Below are 10,435 nucleotides of genomic sequence, written 5' to 3' on the forward strand. Positions count from 1 at the left end.
GTTCTCTCATCAACCACATTAAGTTGTCTGTGCTCGTGGAACAATTCTGCAGTGGGCTTAAAGGTGGGGCAAGATGCACCACAGCATGGAAATTTAACAACCCTACAGGTGGGCGGTGCATGGTATTAACCAAAGTTCGGTTCAGGGGCTACATTTATTGGTGGGAACATAAAGTTGAATTGAGTCCTGGGGGTATGAGAGTGGAGAACCTCTCCCTTTCAAGGCAGTGCAGAGGAAATGGGAAATGGGAGCCACATGGTACTGGTTCAAGCTTCCCCACCACTCAGCTCACCAAATCCCCACACTGGCCATGATGTGTTGAACTTCTCCACATGCAACAAAAAGAGTGTGGAAGTTGGTCCACTTGTCACAGGCCAACTGACTGGACATACTAGTCCTCAGATCCTTGGAGCATCCTCCAGAGGCAGCAGTCAGCAGGCAGTAGAAGGTCTGTCATCCATGCAGCATCTGGGCCACCAGCTCCCTGCATCATTTCTGCAGAGACTCTACTTGAAAAATATCCAAGCAGGAGTGGGAAAGGGTGGTAAGCTAGTGGCTTGAGAGAGCAGGGAAAAGCCCAGTGATAAAAGTCTAGATGGTTCTAGATTTAAGATCATAGACTGTATTAATCAGATTATCTTTTGCTGGGATCAAATACCCTATATCTACAATTTAAAGAAAGACAGGTTTAATTTGGCTTATGGTTTCAGAGGATTCACACCATGGTTTGTTGGCTCCAAAGAACGTCATGGTGGGAGGGCATAGCAGAGGAGAGATATTTAGTTCATGGTAGCAGGGAAGCAGAGCAGGAGAATAATGCCAGTGAAGAAGGGGTGAGTGACTAGATATAGACCCACGGTCATACCTATGAGAACCACCTCGTATGTACTCTATCAATCCCTGGGGTAGATTCCAAGCCAATCAAGTTGACACTCCATCTTAACTGTCACACAACTTAGAGTTGATATCAGGTTTGACCAAGTCTGTGGAAGACATGGGCCTGCTAATTGTCCCAGGTGGGCTCAAATTTGCAGTCCTCCTGCCTCAGCTTCCTGGAAGGGTGTGATTTTAGGTATGCATTATTATTATTATTATTATTATTATTATTATTATTATTATTTTGTCTTCTTGAAGAAGGGTCTTGCTATGCAGTTCAGGCTGGCCTTGTGCTCACTTTGTAGCCCAGGCTGGTCTCAAACGTGCAATGATCCTCCTGCCTCAGCCTCCCAAGTGCTATATTATAGATGTGCATCACCATGCCCAGACTGGGTTATTTTTCTAAACACCTTGAAAAATCATTTTCCACTCGGTTGGACCATGTACTGTGTATAAGCACCCAAACTTCATTGTGGTTTCATAAATCGTAATCCCAGGGAAAAGCTATTGGAATTCCCTCATGAGTACATCCCAATCTACCATTTCCAATGCAACCCATGCAAGAAAAGAGAGGCAGAAACATATCCACAGTTGTGGTGAGCCGAGGGGGTCCAGGTGGAACAAAGGTTAACTAGAGCAAATACCTCGACCCAGGGCCAAGCCTAGTTTTAAAGGTTTGTGATGAGGGGAGTGGCTCAGTGTAGTGACTGGGAGAACGCTGAGAACCACGTGAATTCTGTGATCTGTGTTAGAACAATGGCACCTCTGCAACATGTAGGTGGCTTCTACATTTAGAGGAATCTCACAGCACAGTTTGAGGAAGTATCTGGTGTTTGGGATCAGCTGCCTCAGCTCTGATGCTGACCTTACTCACCCTGGGACATCACTGCCTCTCCAAGCTCCATCCCAGCCAACAGCGAGAGGTCTCTAGGCCTAGCTCCTGCTTAGTAGGAGGGAGCTATAGGCGGTACTGCACACAGAAGTGTCACTTTGCTTCAAAGACCACACATCCAGTGCCTCTGCTAGACCATTTGCATTGCTTAGAGCCAATCAAGAGGACTGAGCATCACCCTAGCTGGTGCTATGCATGCCAGTACTATGGCAAAGGTGAACCAAAATGCAGGCCAATTGTCCTCTTTCAGGGGGGCCCTCCCGGTGGGCCTCCACATCCTGGGCTGAGTGCCAGCCCTCCTTCACCTCTGGCCACTTCACTCAGGGCCTGGCCCTGGGGACACCACTTAGCAGCCACAGTCCTGCTCACACAGACAGCTCTAGACCTGGTGATGTTCTGCACCCACGGGACCCTTTGGATCCTCAGCAGCAGCTTCAGGGTGGATACAGGGTTTGCCTGTTTGATGAGATGAAGGAGCTGCCCTCAAAAGAGCCCTGGATGGACCCAGGCAAGGAGACTCACTGACCTCTGAGGGTGCTGAGCTTCTGGAACACTTGGGGATTTGGAGGCCCTCAAAGAAGACACGTACCCCTGGACAGCTCCTATGGTGGCAGGGCCCAGGCCTCTCTGTCATCCTTGGGTGCAAATGAGGAGGGGCTGCAGCAGGGGCCAGTGGATGGGAGTGGCAGCCAGAGCTTTAGGGCACCAGGAGCCGGCAGTCAGGTGGGGGCACCTCCACCCGGGCTAGGCCGAAGCTTCAGGTGCCAGGTCCCTAACTCAGGGCCATCTCCCTGCTTTCCCCCCAGTACATGCATCTTGTTTTAATCTCCTCCAATTTCCATCACAGAGTACCACAGTCTGGTTGGTCTCAATGGCAAACGCTATTTCTGGAGCTTGGAAGTCCAAGATGGAGGTGCTAGCATGCCTGGCATCTGGTGCAGTCCTTCATTCAGGTTTGCAGATGGCACCTTCTCTCTGAGTCCTCCCAAGGCAAGAGAGCACTTAGGGACCTCATTCAAATGGGTATTACTGTGGTTTAGATCGGAAATGGACCCCAAAGCCTCCTATGTCCCGGTGACTGGGTCACAGTGACATTCACAGATGAGTTCACAGCTGTGTGTGCAGTCAGGATGTGTGGCCTGTTTGGAAGACATGGGTTTTTGCTGCACATGACCTGGAAGGGTGCGTCTCTCTCCCCAGCTCCTTCCTTCTCTCTCTGCTGCCTGTCTGAGCTGCTCTCATCCATGTAGGTCCTTCCTTCCACATGCAAGGACTGAGAGTTTTGAAGCTGAGAGCCAAAATAAACCTTTCCTCTTTTGGGTTTCCATGTCAGGTATTTTGTCCCAGGAAGAGGAAAGTGACTAAGGCACTAATACCTTTCTCCACAGTTCTGCCCTTGTAACTCTGGGTGTCACCTCCCAAAGGAGTCACCTCTTAGTGCCATCGTCTTTGGGTGGAGATTTCTTGGGGAAACATACAAACTTGGGGAACACGTACACACAGTGCACAACATATGTGTCAATGTATACATGCGTCTTTGTGTCACACTCGTGTGCTCATTCTCTCCACATCTGTAGTGATCCCCTTTACCAGCTCGATGATATCACCTGTCTCTCTTTTTGCTTGACTTACATTCTGCTTATGCTCTTCTCAAGGGTGACATTCCTGAAATACCAGGAGCAGTTTTTATTGCTTTTCTTTCCTACAACAACTCATGTTCTTTTCCTTTTTTCTTTTTTGTCTATGTGTACAATACATAATAATTGTGTTTGTCTAGGGGAAATTAGTACATATTTTTGCTGCCTGAGATTGACAAGTAAAGGCCAACCATGGGTGAAACCAAGCTTCCCCATGGAGTTCATTCATGTGTACATGCTGCAGGAGTCTATGAGTGCATGTGCCATAAATAGGATCTTCCTAAAGCCTGCTTGGCAAATCACATTGCTACTCTCTTAAGAACCCTCTAATAAAAACCTTTAATATTAAAAGAAAAAAGCTTTAACATTGAGGAATCTCTGAGTCAGAAAGTCCACTGTTGACACGAAAAACGCCTCTGATTTCAAAAGTCCATACTTTCACTGCTCTTCGAGCAAAGCATGAGCTGTTTGGTCAGATCAGGCCTTACACTCCCTGCTTTTGACCATGTTTTCTACCCGTGGGTGGCCACAAAAGGTATCCTGGTGTATGGAGAGTCCTGGGTCCCAGAAGGTACCAAGTCCATTCCCGGTGGTGGGAGAGCGGACAACTGCTTTGGAGCTGGGATCCCAGTCCCATGTGAGCAAGACACCACTGCTGTGGGACACCAGGCCCAAGTCCTGACTCTGAACCATCCCTGAGTTGCCCCTGTGTTGCGTAAGTGTCTCAGATATACCTGGCCTCCAACCCTAATTCCCCATGAATCCTTTCCCTCATAGAAACTGGCAACATTTTCCTTGTCACTGGTCACCTGACACCACTGTGCATGGTCCTGGCTGCCTTCCCCTAGGATGAAGGGATCTAAGGAAGCTAGAGCACCAGGAGGTACACTGTGTGTGAGAGCCTTGGAGTAGGGGTTGAGCTGAGTAACTAGTAAGATGCTCCCTGGGCTGTGGGTGCTAGGAGACATAGTGTAGGTATCCAAGTAACCCCAGGATCACACAAGACAGCAGTGGCCAAGCCATGGAAGAAGGGCCGGCCACATTCTAAAAGAAGCTCAGTTCAAGGGTCCTTCTGCTTGGGGAACAAGATGATTTCATGGAGAAGAGGACACCTTCACTTGTCTTGAAGCACAGCAGAGAGGGACAAGTTGCTATTCTTTTGTCTTCCAAACAACCTTGTCAATTCTTTGGGGGTAGTCCATAAAAGTCTATGTTTTTTATTAGATTGAGCATTATAAGTTGGCACTGAAATAAATTCCTATTGTCTGACAAGAGATCTTAAAAATCTAAGTCCACAAAACTACAGCACAGCCCACCCTGCATCACCGGACTCCACACCAGCATCTGAGCCACTGACTAAAGATATGATTCTGTGGAGACAGAGATGCTAGTCCTGGGGAGACCCTGCCTCGTACTGCTGGAAAGCTCCTGAGGGGAGCAGGAAGGGATCTGACTCATGTCAATCTTGAGCAACATCTCCATAAATGAAGTCTCCAGCCGTGTCCCTTGCTCATGGTTTCTCCTTTCCATGGACTCCACATGGTCGGGGGCATTGACCCAGCCATCAGTTGTGTCAGCACTCTTGGAGGCCAGCACAGGGCACCATGGACCACATTCTGCCAGGTGTTCCCCAGACCCTGGACATGGTGACCACTGACAGGAACAGAATCCACATCTCGGTTGTCTCCCTTCCTGACCCACAGATGTGGCCCTTTCTAAGTACATGACAGCCGTTTGAGTTTACAAGCACTAATTGGCCATCCAGGCCTTTGTGAATTTGTTTTAAGAAAGAAAAAAAACCCACCAAAATTGAGATTCAGTCTGGTAGCGGGGATGGGGTAGTGGTGGTAGTCTGTGTCCTTCCTCCTGACCCCCCTGTCTTGGAGAGTGCCCTGGTCAAAGCTCACTCCCTGGGGATGGATTGTTGTCAAGAGGCCCACATGGTAGCGAGGTGAGCTTCAAGGGCAGCAGACAAAAAAACACAGTCTTTCAGGGAAGAGTAGGATTTATGGGCAGAATGCAGCTATTCTCAGGCTCTTCAATAAAGATATACAACCTGAACAAAAGGTAAGTATTTCGCTCAGTCTATGAAAGCCTGTGAAATTTATTTTTTGCAAGCTTTTACAGTCCGTGGCTTTCCCATTCAATCTTGAATAATAGCACTGAATTGAGCTGTAAAAGCTTCCGAAGTTTGAAGCCTTTTGACAAGTTAATTTAGCAGTATGGTAAAAGTTTTTCCCCAAGATAGAATAAAGCCATCATATCATGAATGTAGCAGTCATCCTGAGGAAAGAAAACACCATTAGGATTAGAGATGATGTGCTTTATAGAGATAGTTTGTGGTTTCGTGTAATCTACTATCAATATTTCAGGAGAAAGATGTTCCACTCATCAGTCAGCTGGAAGTCAATATCTCCACTTAAAACCAACACGAGGGGCTAGATCACATACATCTTTTATTGGAAAAATAACATTCTCTATGCAGTTTTCCTTTCTACAGTTCTTTAGATTCTAATTGTAGGGTGTGTGTATTACAAAGGAGTTTTTATTTTTCTAGGAAAAAAACAACAAGGAAAAGAAAGCAGCAATATTTTTTCTGTCTCCCCCTACACACACACAGCTCCTACCCACACCTTCCCCAGCTCTGGGTGTTGTGTGTTTCCTTTGCCCAAAGTAAAGCCAAGTGAGACCAGCTGTCTTCCTTAGACAAAAGGAAAGCCATGCAAGTGTTGTCTGTTTGTTTATTTGTTTGTTTGGAAAAATGAAAGCCAATAACTCAAAGTACCTGGCTCCTATTTTATGGTAGCAAATAGGAAAGGAAACAGAATTGCTCTCCCCCACCAGTATCTCCATGGTTATGGCTGAGAATTCTCAGGGAGGAGAAATATTCACCTATAAATAGGATAAATGGTAAAGATCCAGCTTTGTCATGATCGGGGGGGGGGGGAATCCAAGAGAAATTAATTATATTTAACAAAGAAATGCATCAGATGTCATTTGATCTTGTGCCCTGAATATAAATCTCCAAATGTTTCTCACTTGGATAGTTTTGTGGTTAAAAAAAATCAAAATTAAAAAACAGATACCCTATTGTCAAGTTTTTATAGAATATTGTATGGGCTGCTCTGAAGGACCCTGGTCAGTGGGCTGAGGTCAGTCATGGTTCAGGGACCTGCCCCTTGGCTTTGGACGGAGGGTATCTAGTCTAAGGACACATCTTCAGGACGAATTTGTGTAACTCTCCCAAGAACAGACTTAAAAGTTTTGCATAACAAGGAGAACTGTTTTATATGATTGTTACCTTTGGTATGACAGAGCAGAGAGTGACTTCATTTTAATAAAGGGTGGTTGTTAACTAGTCCAGTTCTACCAAATTATCATAGGGAGAAAATATCCAAGAGGCTGGGACCAAAAGCAGGAATAACACAGTTTGTGCAACTGGTTAAAAACGCATGCACTTGAACGAGACCATCCTGGGTCTAGACTCTAGTTCTGGCTGGATATATGTTCCCTGAATGTGATGGTTACAGTCGTGGATTGTCAAGTTGACTGGCTGGGGAACCATGCAGAGGATTGGTGAAGAGTATGTCTCTTTGTGTCCGGGTGAGTTGTAAGGCATGATCTGTGATCTATGCCTGTTTCATGGTCCTTTTCTCTCTGGTGTGGTTTCCCTGCTCTGCTTCGTGATGTTGGAAACGGAGCAGCTTTTCTCTGCTGTGCTCTTCTGTCATGATGCTCCTCTTTGGATCTAGTAAACATGGACTGAATCTGCTGAAACTGTTATGAGTCAAATAAGCCATTTCTTCCTGTCAGTGGTGGATGTCCAGGGTTTCACCCCAGCAACAGGAAAGCTGACCAATACAGAAAGGATTCACCTAGCAGGTTCTCCCTGAGGTCCTACTATGTGTTAGCACCATACTAAGTGCTTGAGCTATAGCAGAAGTGTGGGAAGGACAGATAGCCTAGATGTGTCCTTAGGCATGAGCCTCCTCATTTCCCCAGGTATTTTTGTCCTCAGTCATGCAGTGTAACTTGTAAGAGTGCCTGTCTTCCAGGTGTGCAGTTCAGACACACCTGTCCCGTAGGTGCTGGTGTGCATTAAGTGAGAAAAAGACCCCCATGGGCTTCCCTCAGTGCCTTTGCCTTTAATAATACTCAGATATTCCGATCATTATTGCCCACAGCTTTTAGTCAGTCTACATGGTCAGTCTCCAAAACAGTACTTTGGAGAACATATATTTTTAAAAGTTTCAGAATAGTAAAGAATATTTCCACTTAAAAGTAAAGTCTCAATGAAACACCACTTTTCATAGTAACTGCCGTCCTTCTAAACAAAAATAATTTCTCGTATTAAGGTCACTGGAAAAGTAAATTATCTGCCTGTATTAATATATTCATTTGAGTTATTATTAGGATATCTTTTGTGTCCTCCAACCACTTGTCAGTGAAAACCAAATTTGATTTTCACACAGAAACTATTGATTTCAGTTGTGTCCTTAGAACTAAATTCTTAAGGGTGAGACCTAAGAACATTTTATGAGTGTCAATGATGCAAATGGTAGTGCTTCCACACACAATTAACAGTGACATACAGTACACACAGTGTTCATCTTTTCTGGGTTACAGAAATGATGTTGTCGACTTTGCATACATTCATGGAGGCCACAGCAGTGTGTGGTGGACGAAGCCAACAAACAAGGATGCCGTTCCAGAGTTCCTGTGCTGCGCAAAAGACAGCTCAGGTGAGGAGCCTCTGGGGAGCCAAATGCTAATAAAATCTTGACAGAGAAAGGTTCTGTTCTTTGAGTTGTCCTCCATAATTTTATGATTTATGTCTCTGTGTATTTTACTTAGCGTCTCACTATTAAATATTTCAAACTTACCTAAAAGTAGAAAGAATAACTAGTGATTACATACATGTACATGTATGTTTTTGTGTTTGTCCATAATGGTCCAGCCCTTTTTATTGTCATGCATAATGGTCCAGCCGTTTTACTGTCATGCAATTCTGTGGTATGAAGGTGCTGTACCACTCAATCACCTTAACGCCTCTGAGTTATTTTTAGTCTGTGGCTCTTCTGAACATAGCGCTAGAAACATTTTTGTGTAGGTTTCAGAGTGAGCTAAGTTTGCATTTCCCTAGGGAGAATACTGAGCAGCAAGGCTGCTGGTTCGGACGTTAGACATGTGTTTATCACTGGACAAAAGCTGCCCAAACCCAACACAGAACACATGGTTTCAGCGTGTAGTGCTATGCACTGCCACCAGCTCTGCATGGGACCCACCAAGGCTCTACATCCTCCTCGTGGCCTTAGATTTTAGTTGTGCAGGCGGGTGCAAAGCGGCTGCACGTTTCCTGGCTTTAGTTTGCTTTTCCTTACTGGCTGATGAGGTTTTCCTTTATTGTTTGTTGTGTGTGTGTGTTCTCCATAAGAAATCCTTCCACACATGGTATGACTATTCCTCACTTTTACTTCTAAAGTTCTGGAGTTTTACCTTTCCTGTGCAGACTGATTTTCTTCCAAGCTTACATGTGTGGTGTGGTGATGTGCAGTTCATTTTATCTTTTCAGTAGAGAAGGACCACTATTACGGTTTGTGTTTAGATGGCACCCTCAAGCCTCATGCCATCATGCCATCGTGGACATGGCTGAATCTCGCATTTGTGATTGGTTCACTGACTAGTGCTGGGATTGGTAGTGTGAATGCTGCACCTGCCCAGGGGTGAGTAATCGGCATACGATATAAGGGAGGCAAGGAGGTGTGCTCCCCCCTCCACTTTTTCTCTCTCTTGTCCCTTGCAGCTGCTATAAATAGCTGCCCCTGGGGCTGGGGATTTAGCTCAGCGGCATAAGCGCCTGCCTTGCAAGCAGGCAGTCGTGAGTTCGATCCCCGGTACCGATAAAAAGGAAAAAGACAAAATAAATAAATAAATAAATAGCTGCCCCTCAGTCACGCCACTCTGCCTTGGAGCCAGCTGAGGATGGTCTGAAACCTCCAAAAAATGTGAGCTAAATAAACCCTCCCTTGCTTCACTTTGGGCATTAGGTATTTTGTCTCAACAAGAGAAAAGTAACTAAGACCACTACCTGTCCAGCATCAGTGACTCACTGGCCTGTCTCCACTACTCTTTAACACGATCTCTATCATAGGTTAAGTTTTATAGTATGCACACACATATGTGCATGTGTGTATGTGTGTGACAGTCTGGACCATTCTGTCATACTGTTTATTTATTTGTCCTAGTGCTAACAATTGTGGCAAATCTTGAAAGCTCAGAATAGATCTTGGTGTCTTGTAGAGACACCTTTCCCATGTTACTTAGCAAAATTTCCTGGTCTATTTTCAACATTATTCAAGTCAATGACTTTTGGAAGCAACTACACAAAGCCAACACGGAGGTTTAAAAATGCATCAGAGAAAATAGCTGTTTCTCCAAGGTCCAGTCTTTGTATCCATGGACGTGGTATTTATTTGCTTCACTGTATCCACGACGTCATGAAGGAAAACACACACCACAGTTTTAGGTGTTTTGAGGAAAGAAAAGTTGCTGCCAACAATCCATGACAAATGCTTAAGGCAATTTAAAATCATGACTGATTTTTTTAAAAAGTGTATTTCAGAATTGATAAAATTTGGCAAATATCTCCCATCACTTGGATTGTTTTTACGTATCTTTCAATGAAATTTCACAACTGTCTCCACAAACACAGAGTTAGCTCTATCCTAGGTATTTGGCATTGCAAATAGAATCTTCTTTTAATCCTGAGTGTTCTTGACTGATATATAGGAACATAATTAATTGTGATACATGGATCTTATGTCCAGTGAACTTGCTATCTTATTAGTTTTAATAGTTTCCCTGTAGATTTCCTTAGGGCCATCATCTGGTAATTGATTTCTACCTATCACACTGTAGTTAAAAAGAGTCATCCTTATGAGATCAATTCTTTGCAATATATTGATATTTGCTTTGTGGCCTAGCATGTGGTCACAGCCAGTGTTTGTGAGAACTTAGGATTCCTAAAGTA

The sequence above is a fragment of the Cavia porcellus genome, unplaced genomic scaffold (assembly GCF_034190915.1).
Source record: "Cavia porcellus strain 051 isolate PalLab524CR breed Dunkin Hartley unplaced genomic scaffold, mCavPor4.1 scaffold_26, whole genome shotgun sequence".
Taxonomy (NCBI): Eukaryota; Metazoa; Chordata; class Mammalia; order Rodentia; family Caviidae; genus Cavia; species Cavia porcellus.